The sequence below is a fragment of the Podarcis cretensis genome (genome assembly GCF_951804945.1).
Source record: "Podarcis cretensis genome assembly, chromosome: 17".
In the NCBI taxonomy this organism is placed as follows: Eukaryota; Metazoa; Chordata; class Lepidosauria; order Squamata; family Lacertidae; genus Podarcis; species Podarcis cretensis.
In genome coordinates this window covers 29,028,949-29,048,831 of record NC_137187.1, presented here as the reverse complement: position 1 = coordinate 29,048,831, position 19,883 = coordinate 29,028,949, and the positions used below count along the sequence as shown (strand labels likewise).

Sequence of the window (19,883 nt, the reverse complement as noted above, 5' to 3'; positions counted from 1 at the left end):
ACCAGCTGGTTTCCACTGCCAGTCATAGCGGGAGAATATATTGCTCGTATTTAGCGATAGCTGTGAAAAGGGAACTTTCAGAAGCTCCTGCATTTGAGATCTGCTCTGGTAAACAGCTAGTTTCTTCTGTTGCCAGTCATAGAGAATATATTGGTCCTATTTGGACTTAGCTATGAACAGGGAAAAGGTTTTAAGCTCCTGTTTTCAAGACTTTTTTAACCACAGTTATGACTATTGGAGGCCTATCGATATTGCTGCTTATTTTTACAGCGCCTGTCATTTTAACTCCTGCTCAAAGTCCTCACTGTGGAAAGATATAGCTGGTAGGAGCTTCCCTGGACATGTTGGGGCCTGTCCTTTATATATCATTGCACAGGGCTTTTTTAAAAACTATATTTCCAAACACACCACACTCTTTAAAAAAAAGTGGGGTGTGCAGCAGGGAGAGAAAACTACTGAAAATAAGGAGATAATCTGCCAGCCGGCCAGGAGCTGCGCCTTTGGGCAGTTTTCAGTTCTTATTTGAAAGCACTGAGACCTCTTTCCACAACGAGGCAAGCAAGACACTTGGCTTTTTCCATTGCATGCTTTTTCTTCCATCTTTGGATTAAAGTGAAAACAAATCCTTAAATTGTGTTTTGTCTTTAGCAATTGCTAGTCTTGGGAATTAAAACTTCTGCCAGATCATTCCGCTGCCATGCCCTCGCCTTCTCCTTCCCTTAAAAAAAAACACCTGTCACTTTATGTTGCTTTCTATGTAGTTCAAACACTTGGCTTTTCTTTCTTTCAGATCACAGCGTGGGGAATTTAACACCATGCATTTCTCTCTCACAGAGAACATGTTGTTAGAATGCAGCTGCTGCTACCAAGGGCCATTTGCAATGCCCTGTCCAAGGCTGGTGGGAGAGAGAAAAGAGGGTGTCAGAAGTGGAAAGACAGAAAACAGGGTGTCAGAAACCTAGGAATACAAAAGAGGTGCCTCACAACCCCTGTGCCCTGGACCCCACACACTGCCGTCACGTGGGAGGAAGTGCTACTATAAAAATGACAATCAAGTACAATGGTACCTCATTTTACATATGCCTCAGGTTACATACGCTTCAGTTTACAGACTCCGCTAACCCAGAAATAGTGCTTCAGGTTAAGAACTTTGCTTCAGGATAAGAACAGAAATTGTGCTCCGGCAGTGCGGCGGCAGCAGGACGCCCCGTTAGCTAAAGTGGTGCTTCAGGTTAAGAACAGTTTCAGGTTAAGAACGGACCTCTGGAATGAATTAAGTACTTAACCTGAGGTACCATTGTACAGTCGTACCTTGGAAGTTAAACGGAAACCAATCCTGAAGTCCGTTCGACTTCCAAAATGTTCAGAAACCAAAGCGTCTGCAAGAAGCCCCGTCGGACTTTTGGCTTCCAAATGATGTTTGCAAACCAGAACACTCACTTCCGGGTTTGCGGCGTTTGGGAGCCAAAACGTTAGGAGTACCAAGGCGTTTGGGATCCAAGGTATGACTGTACATAGAAATGATTCTTCCAGTTGGGTGAACCCTTGCAGACTCCGGTCAAGAAATAATTGGGACCAACCAATGACTTTCCACACGGCAAAGTTGCCACAGCCCTATCGCTAGGCCCAGGTCTTGCACATTGACATGACAGGCTGGCCGAGTCTGGATGCTGCCGATAAAGAGAAAACAGTAAAGGGGAGAAAACAGCAAAGACATGATGAAGAGAGCACAGCAGAGGTTATATTTCTGAGAATCCTCCAGAAGCATAATCTCTCAAAGGACCAGTTGGTGGCATTTTACCATTGTACTGTTGAGAATGTATTTACTTATGGTCTGTGTGTGTGGTTTGGGAGCTGCACGGTCAGGGGAAAAACAATGCTGTCCAGGGTTGTAAAGACTGCAGAGAGAATAATTGGGTGCACTCTTCCCACTTTGGATCAAATCTACGCTTCCAGGTGTCATAAGAAAGCTGCAGAGATAGCGCAGGATAGTGCGCACCCCGGAAATGATCGCTTTCAGCTTCTGCCTTCTGGAAGAAGGTACAGGGTTATAAAGATTAGGACTAGCCACCCAAGAAACAGTTTCTATCCAAATGCAATTTTGGTTTTAAACGCAGTGTAAGGTGGTCTCTGTGGGAGTGTATTGTATTTAATTATGGGGTATCAGAGTTTTTAGGGGGTTAACCAGGCTGGGATAGCTGGGATAGCAGGCTTGTTGGTTTTTGAATGTCTGATGTAGATTTTTTCAATTTGTTATTCTAATAGGGACCGCTTACCTAGCGGGAAGGTAAACGGCTCACCAGCGCAGTTTCATCACGCTGGCCACATGACCCGGAAGTGTCTTCGAACAGCGCCGGCTCCCGGCCTCTTGAGCGAGATGAGCGTGCAACCCTAGAGTCAGTCACGACTGGCCCGTACGGGCAGGGGTACCTTTACCTTTACCTTTTTTATGGGACAATGACAATAAAGATTATTGTATCATAAAGGACTGGCCGAGGACCAAGAAGAGGTTCAAATCCAGTGGGAGTCTGTTAGGGGAGGGTGTAGGGCCTCCCTCGACCTGCTCTTTCATCTCATATGTCTCCATGGTCATACTGGGCCCCCCTGCACTATCAGATACTGGATGTAGCTCTATCCAAAGGGAGGTTTTTCACTGGTCGTAGCAACATCTCAGCTGGCAGAGACATTCCCTCCTCCCCTGGGTCCAGGAGGAGCCAAAAGAGAAGGGAACAGAGGTTTTCCTCTACTAGGCATAGCGAGAGATTGCAGAAACACTCAGTGCCCTAAGATGATCCCACCTGTCCTATATATTTGATAGCAAGGGTGTGTGTGTGTGACAGTGTAACATCTAAAGGTGTGGCAGTTAGAGTGCCTGCCTTTGTTGCAGCTGAATTTAGGATTAACTCTGCATATCGCCTTCTGCCAACAGTAGTGCAACATCAAAGCCTTTTTGCAAAGAATCTGTCTTCGAGTCTTTGTTCTTCCATCAGGCCTGCCCCATCCAGTTATGTTGTTCCTATAGATGGGGAAGAAGAAGGGGAAACATTTCTTCACCATATCTCCTGAGATCTGGGTGTGAGTGAGGTGACCTTGTCACTGACCTGAGCTGGAATGAGAAAGGAACCTGTTATGGTCTAGCAGCAGCTAGACTGGAGACTGGGAGCGGCCGCCAAGACCATATAACACCGGTCCTGAAAGACTTACATTGGCTCCCAGTACATTTTCGGTGCTGACCTTTAAAGCCCTAAATGGCCTTGGCTCAGTAGACCTGAAGGAGCATCTCTACCCCATCATCCAGCCTGGATACTGAGGTCCAGGGCCGAGGGCCTTCTGGCAGTTCCCTCACTGCAAGAAACAAAGTTACAGGGAACCAGGCAGAGGGCCTTCTCGGTGGTGGCATCTGTCCTGTGGAACGCCCTCCCATCAGATGCCAAGGAAATAGACAACTATCTGATTTTAAGAAGACATCTGAAGGCAGCCCTGTACAGGGAAGTTTTTAATGTTTGATGTTTTATCGTGTTTTTAATATTCTGTTGGGAGCCACCCAGAGTGGCTGGGGAAACCCATTCAGATGGGCGGGGTATTAATAATAATAATAATAATAATAATAATAATAATAATAGTAATAATATATGCAGCTGTGCACTTCCATTTCGATTGCTGCCCTTATAGAGGCAGCACAATTTCCAATATATCGTCACTGGGAAATGTGTTACAGATGGTAGCTGAATGGACTGGGCAGGCAGTAGAGATGTGTCAACTGGAATGGGAGGGTTGAGAGGCATAGCAAGAAGAAGCTAGCTGAGGGCTGATAAGAACACACAGATATTTTATTTTTATGGGTTCATTTACGGCATCGATATCCCACCTTTTTCTAATCCCCACAACAACCTTGTGGGTTTGGCTGAGAGGCAGTGCGTGTCCTCAGGGTCATTCTGTGAGCTGAGCCTTGTCTCCCAGGACTTTGTTTCCACGCTCTAATCACTGCACCACACGTTTGCCATTGGATTCAAATTATATTCTGCATCGGAGGTGAAGCATTTATGCCCTGTCCTCCTGCCCAAAAGTCTCTCAGAGTGCCTTGGAAAAACAAGTTCTAAAGTTGCCCTTGCCTTCAGGCTCACAATCCAAAAGGGCATGGCACACAAGGAAAAAGGCAAGGGGAGGGAGGAGGAGAAAACAAGTTCAAGCGCCAGTTCTTAAAGGAGCATCCGAGGACAACAGTGGTTCCAGCTGCCTTGTCCTTGACATTGAGAGGTCTCTCCCTCAACGCACTCTTCCCCTCAGACCAGGAACAGAGCTGGTGGCAAGGCCAGGAGGTCAAGTCAGCTCCTGCTCCACACCATTCTTCCCTCAGACCACTGAGTCTGAATCCTCACAGAAAAGAGGACCTGTTGGTCTTACCCTCCTCCCTTGCCAAAGTCCCTGATGGTCCTGAGCAGTACATAGGACTCTGTGTGCATTGAAAATCAGGAACTGTATTTTTAAAAGCTGGCTGTTGTTGTTGTTTAGTTGTGTCTGACTCTTCGTGACGCCTGGACCAGAGCACGCCAGGCACTCCTGTCTTCCACTGCCTCCCGCAGTTTGGTCAAACTCATGCTGGTAGCTTCGAGAACACTGTTCAACCATCTTGTCCTCTGCCGTCCCCTTCTCCTTGTGCCCTCCATCTTTCCCAGCATCAGGGTCTTTTCCAGGGAGTCTTCTCTTCTCATGAGGTGGCCAAAGTCTTGGAGCCTCAGCTTCAGGATCTGTCCTTCCAGTGAGCACTCAGGGCTGATTTCCTTCAGAATGGATCGGTTGGATCTTCTTGCAGTCCATGGGACTCTCAAGAGTCTCCTCCAGCACCAGAATTCAAAAGCATCCATTCTTTGGCGATCACTTCTCCTTAAAGCTTGATTTCCGATACAGATCAGTAGATCTGGAAGGAGTTGGATGTTGGGGTGCTAACTGGGTGGTCCCTGAAATCGGCATCAGGAAATTGCCTTTGACCCCGGCCAACTGACACCCTTTAAGCCCTGTGTCAAATGCGCAGAACTGGGGGCACAGGCTGTGCAGCTGTGGCCTTTGTTTCCACCGGGGGTTGGCATCCTTAACAGGAGATACTTTGAATATTTGCAAATTGATCCAGCAAAAGCCTACTTGGCAGGGAACATTTATTTTGCGTACATACAAGGAATGCACTGGCAGCCCAAACTTGTGACTTTTTTTTTTTTTTAAAAAAGGAGCTGGCAGTAGAGAACAGAAAGCAGTTTAGCAGAAGGACAGGGTGGAAAAAGCTCAGTCATCGGTAGTTGGCTTCTTTTTGGGAAGAAGAAGCCTGAAACCTTTACAAACACACACACACACACACACACCAGGATGATGAGCCATAACCACATTTGTTTTGAGTCTGAAATGAGCAGCACATTCTTATTTACCTTTTTTTTTGTAAATGCATTTTTATTGGTTTTTTCACAATTAATTTCCACAATTAACTACAAAAGACAAATTCCACACACACCCTTCACAAACACATTTCAAAACCTTATCTTTGTTTTTTAAACCTCATGACTTCCCTCCATTCCCTCTTCTGCTTCTTTATATTAACAAAAATTCTTCTGCCTTTCCATACACATACTTCATTAATTATTATTATTCTCATTTTATCCCAATTTTGCAGATTGCAAATGTGCGGTCAAAGCCTGCCAATGTATCAATTTAGTTACATTATTTTACACATATATCATAATTATTTCCCTTCTTTTCCCTAACTTTGGCATATTTAAATTTCACTGGAAGGCAGCTATCTGTTAAATCAGATTTAAAATCCTGCTCACCCTCCTCACAATCTCCTCTTAGTCTCAGAGGCAGCACATTTTTATTTAAAACAGGCTCTGCATTTGGGTTATGGGATCTATATAAAGGAATCAACAGCAGGAAAGGTTCCCACAACTCTGAGGAATAGGAACCTTTTAACTACACCTCACATTGTGGGGTGAGCAGGGACGCCATGGGGGGGGGGGGTGAGGGGCCTTGAGACCCCCAAAATTTTCAAGGAGGGGGCCAGGTTCCCTCAATAATCCTGCAATGATGTGCGCACACTGTGGGGGCATGTCACGCAATGCGCTCACATCACTCATGCATGTCGCGTGACATGCTCACGTCTTGCATGCAAGCCACTCGGTGGGTGGGTGTGGCACATCAGCGCATTGCACAGCATGTGAGCGTGGTGTGAGCACGTCGCTCAGTGCCAGCGCCCTCAAATGCAGGGGCATGTCGGCACATCTGGGGGTGATCTACATTTAGCTCAGGGCCCCAGAGCAGCAAACTAGGAGAAGACTGAGCTGCTTGGAGCCTGAGGGCCCTGCCCTGCCTCCGTCCACCTGGCCTAGAAGAAGAGGAAGAAGAGAAAGAGTTTGGATTTGATATCTCACTTTATCACTACCCAAAGGAGTCTCAAAGCAGCTCACAATCTCCTTTTCCCTTCCTCCCCCACAACAAACACTCTGTGAGGTGAGTGGGGCTGAGAGACTTCAGAGAAGTGTGACTAGCCCAAGGTCACCCAGCAGCTGCATGTGGAGGAGCAGAGACGCGAACCTGGTTCACCAGATTACGAGTCTACCGCTCTTAACCACTACACCACACTGGCTCTCAATATTGCTCTGTTTCCCTTTGGACCACATCAGTGAGGCTGAGAGGCAGGTTTTGTTGTCTGGTCAGCCCAGGACCTCCAGAAACGCTGCCCAGGCTTTCTCTGCGAATGAAAATAAATTCCCCGTCCGGAATATTGGGTCCAGCAAGCTTCCCAGTTCAGCTCCGTATCCCTGGAAGCTCTGAGCTGGCCTAGCAGAGTAAATGCAGCGGTCCTGAGTCCATGTGAGAAAGGGATAAATCAAGTCCAAAAGACAGATCGGTTCTTATCTCTAGAAGCGTTTATTTACAAGCCATAAATCAGTCTCTCCATCGGAGTTTTCCTGCATTCTCCGTGCTTCCAAAAGCACACAGACACAGCCTGTCTGTTTAGCTGTGTCTCTCAGCGTCTCTCGGTAGAACTGAAAGTAACTCTCACAGACAAAGCCTGTGATGTAAAGCCCTGCTTCCGGCCCCTCCCAGATGCAGGGCACCACGGAGTTTTAACCCTGTCTGTTTCAAACTCCACACTTTCACCCCGGGGAGGTCAATTCAGTGTTGCTAATTCAGCAAAAACAACATGGGATGCAGCAGTTGTGAGTTCCTCGTCTCTGCAGCCACAACAGGTGCTGTGATTCTCCAGTGGTTTGATTTCAGCTCCAGAGGCACTCTCCATTATCTCTCAAGACAGACTGAGAGACATCTCAAGACATCTCATAATAGTGGGGAAGACTGCATGCTTTCTCAGACTGCTGCCCTGGTACTAACTATTGATGGATAACTTAATGGCCGCTGCAGGTCTCCCTTCTTAGGGTTCTTTATCTTTAAACTAGACTCTGAAAGAGCAGCCTTCAGACACAGGGCTCTTTCCAATACACAGCCCACTGACTGCCCTCACAATCCAGGACACCCTCTGCACAGTGGGACGTGTGGGCATTCATTTATGAAGAGGGCGGGATATAAATATTTCCTAGAATCAAGCAGCATATAATTTTTGTTCCTTTAACAAATCTTAAGCAATGAGCAAATAGCATAATTGGTGAGCAATTTGTCTTTCATTTTCTGCAGCTAGTCCACACCCAAAGAAAAGTGGGTTTCTAAGAATACACTCAGTAGACGTGTAATTCCAGGAATGACGCTTCTTAGAATCTTATTTATATATTGTGCCTGAAAAACAAGCAACTCTCTGTGACTTTCTGTTCATTCTCATTCCTTCTAAACATTATTTGCTTTATTTCACAAATTCCTTAGATACGTGGCTCATTTGCCGCTTTTAAGTTGTAAAAATCACCTGTGGCCATTTCAACAGAGCATTACTAGCAATACAAAAAATCACCATTGAAGGTTTAAAGGTAAAGGTGAAGGTACCCATGACCATTAGGTTCAGTTGCAGACAACTCTGGGATTGCAGCGTTCATCTTGCTTTACTGGCCAAGGAAGCTGCCATTTGTTCGCAGACAGCTTCTGGGTCATGTGGTCAGCATGACTAAGCCGCTTCTGGCTAACCAGAGCAGCGCACGGAAACGTCGTTTACCTTCCCGCTGGAGCGGTACCTATTTATCTACTTGCACTTTGACGTGCTTTCAAACTTCTAGATGGGAAGGAGCAGGGACCGAGCAACGGGAGCTCACCCCGTCACGGGGATTTGAACCGCCGACCTTCTGATCAGCAAGCCCTAGACTCTGTGGTTTAGTTATGCTTAATTGTGGCTTAAAATGTCTACATTTTCTAATGTTGAGCTCATAGAAAAAGTTGTTTTTGCTGCTTCTGCTTTACTCATAAAAATTGACTCAAAGCATTATCATAAACAAATCAATAAAGACTGGCTATAATCTAAGCACCAGGTCATCTTGGCACAAGTGAGTTGATGCTCTGTAACCAGGAAATTTGGAAATTTGGCCGTATGTTTCAGCTTCTTAACTCTCATCCTACTCCTGAGTAGACGGTGGACACCAGCTTATCACTTCCACTGCCTCCCTTTGTCCTGTTCTCATCCCCAAAGGTGCTTGTGTAGGCCACGCCCACTCCTTCCTCGTAAGCCCTTTGCGCTGCTTTTTGAAGAAAGATAAACCAAGGAGGCAGGAAACCTTCCCATCTCTCCCCATATACAGTTCTTGCGTCTGAGGCCACCCAAGAAGGTGGAAAGCTGTGTGTCATTTTGTGTTTCTGAAATATACTCAGAGTCAAGCGTGAATTTCATGCTCTTTATTCAACTCATAGTAGCAATGAATGAATCTTTCCCCAAAATGTCTAGCTATATATACACTATTTACACAATGGCCCCCGTGTGATTGGCTAATTCCAGGCTTCTCCTACAGGCCAATCAGGTTGCGGATTCACTTCCTCCAGAAGCCTGATTGGCTGCTCCTGCAGGCCAATCTGGTTGCTGATTCACCTCCTCCAGAAGCCTGATTGGCTGCTTTTGCAGGCCAATCAGATCACTGATTCACGTCCACCTGGAGCTGGATTGGGTGGCTCCTGCGGACCAATCAGACTGCTGCATTCTGGATCCTATTGTTCTAGGATTCAGCTCAGTACATAACAGTGTCCTTGGCAAAATCCATAAGCAGTCTGTAATAGCAGTCACCATATCCGCCACTTTATTCCAGTAAGGCATACTTCCTTCCTGTTTTAGATTTCCACAAAACCATTTCAACCTTCTGCTGGTGTGAGCTTTAGCAGCAGATCCGCCTTGTCTTTGGACATCTTGAAAGATCTGCAGTCGTTCCATAAGCGATGACTAATGAGTACTGAAATAAGTCTTCAGACAAAAGAACTAATTTCATGAAGCAAACACAGTGTGTGTTTTTATAGTTCAGTGAGTTGAACACCCTGACACACGCCAGACCAAAGGGCGACATGCCAATTTGCCAACCTCCTGGAATATTGTTGACGATTGCCCTTTCTGTCTTCTTTCTCCTTCCTCTTTTGAGTTTCTTACAGTGAGTCCCTTGAGTTTCTTACAGTGAGTGGAAGTGATAAGCTGGTGTCCACCGTCTACTCAGGAGTAGGATGAGAGTTAAGAAGGTTGGTTTCCACCTCCCAGTTCCTTAATCCCATGAAAATTTCAGATGACTGAGCAGCCTTAATAAGTCACTGGATTTTCCATACCCCCATATCTCCATCCCTTCAAGAGCCACAACAATTCTCTCTAACCAAAACCAAGTTTTTAATGTGTGATGACTCCAGCTGATGCAAATAAGAGGAGGAAGACAACATCCCATAATAAGCTTTAGGGCACCACAAATCATACACTGCCATAAGCTAGAGAACGTCCTGCACAAAACACTATAGGTTTATGCTATATTATGTAGCATGTAAGCCAGGGGTCAGCAAACTTTTTCAGCAGGGGGGCGGTCCACTGTCCCTCAGACCTTGTGGGGGGCCGGACTATATTTTTTGGGGGAAAGAATGAACGAATTCCTATGCCCCACAAATAACCCAGAGATGCATTTTAAATAAAAGCACACATTCTACTCATGTAAAAACACGCTGATTCCCGGACCGTCCATGGACCAGATTTAGAAGTTGATTGGGCCGGATCCAGCCCCCGGGCCTTAGTTTGCCTACCCATGATGACATTTTATTCTTGCTGCCATGCATGAGGTTGTTGTTTCATGTCTGAGTCATGCCAATGTATATACGCTACACTGGAAAGGCATATAACCTTTCTGATTCAACTGGAATAGAAGTCAGCAGCCACCCTATAAAATCTTGGTCCTACCTGAGCACTTGGACAGCTGGTGCTGGAAATCCAATTCAGATTAAGCTAAGAAATTATGTAACTTTAAACATTTCACACTTACCTTTGTATTGTTCCATATTTTTATCCTACTCTCCTACCTACATGACTCAACGCCCCCAGCCACCCACTTTGTCCAGCACATCAACCCTGCGAGGTAGGATAGGCTGAGAAATAGTAATTGGCCGAAGGTCACTCAGCGAACTTTGTGGATTTTCACCTAAACATCTCTAGCCCTGATCCAACACCCTCACCCTCATGCCACACTGTTATTTCCTTCTGTTGATTCAGAGGGTTCACACGTTACACTAGGGAAGTGTACAACCTGTGTACACAACAGCTGAGCTGCAAAATTAAGTTTATGCTCTTCCGCACAAAAACGTGTGTCACAGACAACTTGGACTTGCGTCAGTGCAACATGCAAACAAGCCTATTGATTTGCGATGTCCGCTCTCACTATCCCTCTAGGACACCCCTCCAACTGTAAAAAGTTAGAGTAGAGGCCTGGTGTGTCAGAAAAACAACAAGGTGACCACTTTCCCAATCCAACTGTAAAAAGTTAGAGTAGAGGCCTGGTGTGTCAGAAAAACAACAAGGTGACCACTTTCCCCATCTCTTCCTGCCACTCACCACTGCGCCATATTGCTTCAGGGAAGGGCCTGCAGGCAGCTCAGCAAGAGAGTCGCTGCCTTGATGTGGGCTGGGACAAGAGAGTATTCTCCTCCTTTCATCGCTCGGCTTGCAGCACATCTCTCACCATGGCAGAACCTCTTGACTAAGCTATTGGTCTGCTGGTTGTCACCTTCCATAAATACGCGGGCAAGGATGGCAATAAGAGGAGCCTATGTAAGAAGGAGTTGAAGGAGCTGATCAAGAATGAGCTGGCCATTGGACTGAAATTGCAGGACGGAGAGATACAGGCACTGCTTTTTATCATATGTGGTGGGATTGTAGCAAAATTAAATTTTGGGGGAAATGATATATAATGAACTGAAGAAAATGTTCCAACTAACATTTGTTTAAAAACCTGAAGCATTTTTGTTAGGGATTGTAGGGAAAGACCTGCCAAGGAAACTGAAAAATATCTTCATGTATGTGACAACAGCGGCAAGAGTTTTAATAGCACAAGGATGGAAGAATGAAGAAATCCAGACCAAAGAACTGTGTCAAGAGAAACTGATGGGCTACGCAGAATTGGCAAAACTGACACATAAATTACATGACAAAGATAACTGTGACTTTAAAGATAAATGGGAACCCTTTATAAAGTACTTAAAGAAACAACAAAATGAACTGGACTCCTTGACAGGTTTTGAATAAACATACACAAACTTTTTATTGATAACATTTAGATAGATAAATTAAGGATCTGTACAATTCTGTAACATGCAGAGAACAACAAATGCTGAAATACCAGAGAGAGGAGCTGGGGGAAGTCTGGGGGGAGGGGAGGGAGGGTTTTCTGTTTTCCGGGGAGGGGGGGGGAAATGAGGATGATGTATCTTTGAAAAACTGTTAATTTGAAATTCCTAGTAAAAAAAAAATTTAAAAAAAGAGAGACAGAGAGATACAGGCACTGAATAAATATCTGAGCCACAATGGGGATGAAGTGTTGAACTTCCAGGAATACGTCACTTTCCTGGGTGCCTTGGCAATGATTTACAATGAAACTTTGGCTTTGTAAATGTACCCCCCAGTGGGGTGAGGTGTTGTGGTTTGGAATCATACCTCTGTAGGCGGTTTCACATCCAATAAAATTTAAGTTTTGTAAAGAAAAAGAAAAGAAAAACAATAAGGCAATACTTTTCCTATTGCTAACCCTGCTCAAACAACCCAGTGAATGTAGCCTAGACCACCAATACATTGTGGTTGACACATATTTCTGGCATAGTCTTTAGGTGTTCCCGCTAAAGTGTTAGCAGGAATGGAGCTGTCCTTGGTGCTATAAGTTTGAGAGAGATGGAACGCTGCACCCTAATTCGGTAACAGACCAGCTTGTGTGCAGGGAGAACTCAAGCAAGTCATGAGAGATCTGCTAATGTGCACTGAGACATAAACAGATCGAAGTGCCCACTGGCTGAAGGTGCTGCCCGCTGTCTCTCTACATAATCCATTGCTTTGCCTTTTGCCTTTGCATGGTGATGTTCTTCCACATCAGGTCATGTGGCTCATTCAATCCCTCCTCTTGCAAAGATGCAGTAGAACAACCTACCCTCTGAGAAGGCAGCCTAGTATTAGCAGGGGGCACTGGGATCTAAACCACTGAGCCTCTTGGGCTTGCTGATCAGAAGGTCGGTGGTTCAAATCCGCATGACGGCAGTCAGCTCCCGTTGCTAGGTTCCAGCTCCTGCCAACCTAGCAGTTCGAAAGCATGCCAGTGCAAGTAGATAGGTACCACTGTGGCAGGAAGGTAAGTGGCGTTTCCATGCGCTCTGGCTTCCATCACAGTGTTTCTGTTGCGCCAGAAGCAGTTTAGTCCTGCTGGCCACATGACCCAGAAAGCTGTCTGTGGACAAACGCCAGCACCCTCGGCCTGAAAGCAGGATGAGCGCCGCACCCCATAGTCACCTTTGACTGGACTTAACCATCCAGGGATCCTTTACCTTTTACCTTATTGTCATTAAATTTATATCCTTGCCTACAGCCGGCTTACAGGAATAAAGAAAACAAACTGGCAACCCAGAGGCCTGTCTCAGTGAAGCATTGCCATAATCCTCTGTTATATTCTCTGCCTCTTTTTACAGAAATTTATTGCCTTACACAGAAAACAGCTTCCAAAATGGGGCTTTAAAAACTTGCTTCCTGGTCCTCACTGGCAAACTTCTCTCTCTTTTTGTGAACAGATCCACTCCCGCATAAAGCATTATTCCGTTGTGTGTTATGCAAACACTGTACCACCTGAGAATATGACATTGAGATCTCAGATGGTGACTTGGCCTCTGGGCTTAATTCAGCTGTTCCCATGACAGTCCCCTCCCTTATCACATTTCTCTGAACTGACATAATTTACATTACCTTTAGCACCCTTGATCGGCCACGGGCAGTGTGCCAGGGAATTTAGACCTCATTTCTGAGAACAAGAAAAACAGGACCTGTGCGGTTCATGAAAAGCAAACTACTGCAGTCTCCTAAGTCTCTTCATGCCAAAGTAGAACTCAGAAAAACAAGCCAGTTCCATGCTGTTAGAATCATAGAATTCCTGCAATGCAGGAATACGCAGCTGTCCCATAGGGGGTTTGAACTTGCAATCTTGGCATCATCAGTATCAAGCTCTAACCAACTGAGCTTCACTCTTCATCTTCACTTAATGAACACATTGAGGCTTTTTATTTGTATTTTGGAAGTTCAGAGATTTAGGAACAATCCATTTAATCCCAGAAGAATATACAGGCAGATGAATAATAAACAGTAAGAGGGGGTGCAGACAGGAGGGGGTGCAAACAACAAGGAGGGGGTGCAGACAGAGACACAGTCGGGACAAGATTCATTTGGGATGTGAAACACAAGAGCAGTCAAGTACAACATTCCTAGAGTTAACATGTTTACACATGGGGAGGAATGTTTGTCCAGCCAGCAGGTAAACTTCCTGTTTCCTTCTGGGCTGGGACAGACTTCCTCTGCATGGGACTAGAGGTGGGCATGGCCTCACCTGTGCAAGTACCGGCAAAAGCACAGGGCAGGGCAGCCACCTCTCTCTTTTTGACCACATGCATCGAGGAAGCAACATCTGCTTAGCCAAAGATGCTCTCTTGGCAAGAGAGAACAAAGGGACTGTCTCCTTATGAGATAGTTTCCAGGTGTATGTTACTTTTCTAAGATAAGTCTGCCTTCTGGGATCCGATTGTGAACAGAATGTGAGTGAGTAAACTCTTTTTATACTTCCATAGAAGACTGTGTCATGTCTTATCTTTTATGAGGGAATAAGGGGAAAATACCAGAACAGTTATTATAGAGGCTTTAGCGAGCCTGAGCAAACGCATCCACTGCAAGTTTAAAAGGGGAATGTTACTCTGCTAAATTGTGAACTTGTTAACACAAGTTGGAAAGGCTATTATCAGACAATATATCCTCTCCTGCATCCCTGAACATTCCCACAATTCACTCGCCCACTGCAGGGAGAGAGTAAAATTACCAACGCATGAGAAAAGAAAAACTAGGCTGTCTTCTTCCTGTGCCTTCAGCAGAGCTTTGAGAGCTCAGTGGTGAAGCATTCCCCATCTTCCAGTTGCTCAGTGCAGTTGCACCAGCTGCAGTGAGAAGTGGCAGGCATACAGTCTGCTTCCAAAATTGGCAAAATGTACCTCAAGGGAAATTTCCACATACAGGCAGGCGTTGACAGTGATATCAGGTGAGTATCTCCCCAAAGGAGGAGGAGCTGGGCTGAGACGAAATGGAAAACACCGGTGACACAGCACTCTTTTGTTCTTGCCAACTCCTGATGAGCATGTAAAGACGGGAGCCGTCTGTTGCAATGATTTCCTGTATGTTTATCATGTCTCCAAAAGCACCAGGAGGCAAGTTTCTTTTTCGCTTGGCTATGTGCACCATCCCCACAGAAGCCTGACTGCAGTAACCAGTGGCAAGCCAGCTGACCTCCTGTGCGGCTGCCATCTTTATCTCCAGCACTGGGATGTGGAACCTGAAGCTCTCCAGAAGTTGCTGCTGCACTACAACCCCCCCCCCCCGGGTCATCCCTGGCTGTTGACCATACTGGCTGGGGCTGAGATGGTTGCTGGGAGTCCAATAATGCCAGGTTCCCCATCCCTGTTCTAGCAAGCTTCTGATGTCTCTGAAAGCAATGACATAGCCTGCCTCACGTTGCCCAATGGAAGGGCTGGCTCTGCTCACACTGATGGGACCTTGAAGCACCTGCTCTTACTTCCTATCACAATGGGGGATTTTCCCCTCAGGTAATTCATGAGCTCACCTCCTGTGAGCTTGATGTTAGAGCTTCATTCTTTCTTATTATTAGTATTAGTATTTTATTATTTATACCCAGCCCATCTGGCTGGGTTTCCCAGGTGGGTGCCTTTCATTGCAAAAAGCCTATCCCTGTTCTGTGCTCTTTTGAAGAGTCATACAATCGTGGCATTGGAAGGGACCCCAATGGTCTTCTAGTCCAACTCTCTGCAATGCAGGAATACCCGCTCAAGCTTCCATGGCAGATGGCCATCCAACCTCTGAGGAAGGAGAGTCCACCACATCTTGTGGGAGTCTGTTCCACTGTCTAACAGCTCTTACTGTCAGAAAGCTTTTCTGTATGTTTAGTTGGAATCTTCTTTCTTGGAACTTGAAGCCATGGGTTCGAGTCCTATACTCCAGAGCAGGAGAAAACAAGCTTAGTCCCTCTTCCATGTGACAGCCCTTGAGATATTTGAAGATGGCCCTCATATCTCCTCTCAGCCTCCTCTTTTCCAGGCTAAACATCCCGAGCTCCTTCAACTCCTCCTCATCAGGTTTGGTTTCCAGACCCTTGGTCGCCCTCCTCTGCACACCTTCCAGCTTGTCAACATCCATCTTAAATTGTGGTGCCCAGAACTGGACACAGTATTCCAGTCTTTACCCTGTCACCATTAAGGATCACTTTGTAAAGTCATGTGACTTGTCGAAAAGCACGCTTAAACTGGCAGGTGTAAAGGCTGTGTACCATTAAAGCACACTTCTTCCCCCAGAGAATACTGGGAACTGTAATTTACCACTCAGAGAGCTACAATTCCCAGCAGCATAAATGAACTATAGGATTGTTTCAGGGACGTTGTGTGCTTTAAATGTAGGGTGTGTAGCTGTCTAAGTCTGAAGAAAAAGCACCTGTGAGTCCACATGCCAGTTTCCTTCTTAAAAAAACCATATTCTTGCCCTTATAGCTGTTTTTATTGTAGGGGTGCCACAGCAGTGGAGAATTCTACCTGTGATACTACTGAGTGAAGTCCTGCCAGCTTCCAGTTTCTAAATGAGTTCCCCTAGGGCAGGCATGGACAAGTAGAGCAGAGGACAAGTACAAGTATATTCAGAGCTGATGAAATGGCTGGGCCAAAGCTGAAACGTCGCTCAGTTGTGGATATGCCTGGAAGCGAAAGGAAAGAAAAATCTTTACAATGCTGTAAAGAAAAATATTGCATAGGAACCTGGAATGTAAAATCCATGTGCAATGGTAAGCTGGATGTGGTCAAAAATGAGATGGCAAGAATAAATATTGACATCCTGGGCATCAGTGAACTAAAATGGACGGGAATGGGCGAATTCAGTTCGGATGACCATCATATCTACTACTGTGGGCAAGAAACCCGTAGAAGAAATGGAGTGGCCCTCATAGTCAACAAAAGAGTGGCAAAAGCCATACTGGGATGCAATCTCAAAAATGATAGAATGATCTCGATACGAATCCAAGGCAGACCTTTTAACATCACAGTAATCCAAGTTTATGCACCAACTACCAGTGCTGAAGAAACTGAAATTGACCAGTTCTATGAAGACTTACAACACCTTCTAGAAATGACACCAAAGAAGGATGTTCTTCTCATTATAGGGGATTGGAATGCTAAAGTAGGGAGTCAAGAGATAAAAGGAATAACTGGCAAGTTTGGCCTTGGAGTTCAAAACGAAGCAAAGGAAAGGCTAATAGAGTTCTGCCTAGAGAACAAGCTGGTCATCACAAACACTCTTTCCAACAACACAAGAGACGACTCTACACATGGACATCACCAGATGGGCAGCATCAAAATCAGATTGATTATATTCTCTGCAGCCAAAGATGGAGAAGCTCTATACAGTCAGCAAAAACAAGACCTGGAGCTGACTGTGGCTCAGATCATCAGCTTCTTATAGCAAAATTCAAGCTTAAACTGAAGAAAGTAGGAAAAACCACTGGGCCAGTAAGATACAATCTAAATCAAATCCCTTATGAATACACAGTAGAAGTGAGGAACAGGTTTAAGGATTTAGATTTGGTAGACAGAGTGCCTGAAGAACTATGGATGGAGGCTCGTGACATTATACAGGAAGCAGCAACGAAAACCATCCCAATGAAAAGGAAATGCAAGAAAGCAAAGTGGCTGTCCAACGATGCCTTACAAATAGCGGGGGAGAGAAGGCAAGCAAAATGTAAGGGAGACAGTGAAAGACACAGGAAATTGAATGCAGATTTCCAAAGAATAGCAAGGAGAGACAAGAGGGCCTTCTTAAACGAACAATGCAAAGAAATAGAGGAAAACAATAGAATGGGAAAAACCAGAGATCTGTTCAAGAAAATTGGAGATATTAAAGGAACATTTTGTACAAAGGTTACCACAACAAAGGACAAAAGTGGAAAGGACCTAACAGAAGCAGAAGACATCAATAAGAGGTGGCAAGAATACACAGAGGAATTATACCAGAAAGATATGGAGGTCTCGGACACTCCAGGTAGTGTGGTTGCTGACCTTGAGCCAGACATCCTGGAGAGTGAAGTCAAATGAGCCTTAGAAAGCACTGCTAATAACAAGGCCAGTGGAAGTGATGATATTCCAGCTGAACTATTTAAAATTTTAAAAGATGATGCTGTTAAGGTGCTACACTCAATATGCCAGCAAGTTTGGAAAACTCAGCAGTGGCCAGAGGATTGGAGAAGATCAGTCTACATCCCAATCCCAAAGAAGGGTAATGCCAAATAATGCTCCAACTACCGCACAATTGTGCTCATTTCACATGCTAGCAAGGTTATGCTTAAAATTCTACAAGGAAGGCTCAAGCAGTATGTGGACCGAGAACTCCCAGAAGTGCAAGCTGGATTTAGAAGAGGCAGAGGAACCAGAGACCAAATTGCAAACATGCGCTGGATTATGGAGAAAGCTAGAGAGTTCCAGAAAGACATCTACTTCTGCTTCATTGACTATGCAAAAGCCTTTGACTGTGTTGACCACAGCAAATTATGGCAAGTTCTTAAAGAAATAGGATTGCCTGATCACCTCATCTGTCTCCTGAGAAATCTCTATATGGGACAAGAAGCTACAGTTAGAACTGGATATGAAACAACGGATTGGTTCAAAATTGGGAAAGGAGTACGACAAGGCTGTATATTGTCTCCCTGCTTATTAAACTTATATGCAGAATTCATCATGCGAAAGGCTGAACTGGATGAATCCCAAGCCGGAATTAAGATTGCCGGAAGAAATATCAACAACCTCAGATATGCAGATGACACAACATTGATGGCAGAAAGTGAGGAGGATTTAAAGAACCTTTTAATGAGGAGAAAGAGGAGAGTGCACAATATGGTCTGAAGCTCAACATCAAAAAAACTAAGATCATGGCCACTGGGCCCATCACCTCCTGGCAAATAGAAGGGGAAGAAATGGAGGCAGTGAGAGATTTTACTTTCTTGAGTTCCGTGATCACCGCGGATGGTGACAGCAGTCACGAAATTAAAAGACGCCTGCTTCTGGGAAGAAAAGCAATGACAAACCTAGACAGCATTAAAAAGCAGAGACATCACCTTGCCAACAAAGGTCCATATTGTTAAAGCTATGGTTTTCCCAGTAGTGATGTATGGAAGTGAGAGCTGGACCATAAAGAAGGCTGATCGCCAAAGAATTGATGTTTTTGAATTCTGGTTCTGGAGGAGACTCTTGAGAGTCCCATGGACTGCAAGAAAATCCAACCTATCCATTCTGAAGGAAATCAGCCCTGAGTGATCACTGAAGGGACAGATCCTGAAGCTGAGGCTCCAATACTTTGGTCACCTCATGAGAAGAGAAGACTCCCTGGAAAAGACCCTGATGCTGGGAAAGATTGAGGGCACAAGGAGAAGAGGACAACCGAGGACGAGATGGCTGGACAGTGTTCTTGAAGCATCTAACATGAGTTTGACCAATCTGCGGGAGGCAGTGGAAGACAGGAGTGCCTGGCATGCTCTGGTCCATGGGGTCACAAAGAGTCGGACACGACTAAATGACTAAACAACAACAGGGCAGGCATAGGCAAACTCAGCCCTCCAGATGTTTTGAGACTACAACTCCCGTCATCCCTGACCACTAGTCCTGTTAGCTAGGGATGATGGGAGTTGTAGTCCAAAAACATCTGGAGGGGCGAGTTTGCCTATGCCTGCCCTAGGGCAGGAGCAGCCAACATGGTGCCTGTCAGATATTCCAGCGTTGGGGCACCTGTCGTCCTCCAGATGTTCTTGGACTACAACTCCCATCATCCCTGACTATGGACCAGCCCTTCTGGAACTGATGGGAGCTGTAGGCCTCAACCTCTGGAAGGCAATTCCCAGTAAACTGGCTGAGAAAACAAAGGCATGAGACAAAATCAGATAAGTTAGAGCAGGGGTCAGCAAACTTTTCCAGCAGGGGGCCGGTCCACTGTCCCTCAGAACTTGTGGGGGATCAGACTATTTTTTGGGGGGGGAGGAACAAATTCCTATGCACCACAAATAACCCAGAGATGCATTTTAAATAAAAGTACACATTGTACTCATGTAAAAACACGCTGATTCCTGGACTTTCTGCGAGCCAGATTTATAAGGTCATTGGGCCGGATCCAGCCCCCCGGGCCT

General features: G+C 45.5%; 1 pseudogene across 1 annotated transcript; it reads left to right on the top strand.

Moving 5' to 3' along the window:
* The first annotated feature begins 11,109 nt into the window (after positions 1–11,109).
* Positions 11,110–12,298, top strand: LOC307206095 (protein S100-A6-like; annotated as a pseudogene). Its single transcript has 2 exons — positions 11,110–11,271; positions 11,925–12,298. The product of its transcript is annotated as a protein S100-A6-like (transcript).
* The last annotated feature ends 7,585 nt before the right edge of the window (positions 12,299–19,883 follow it).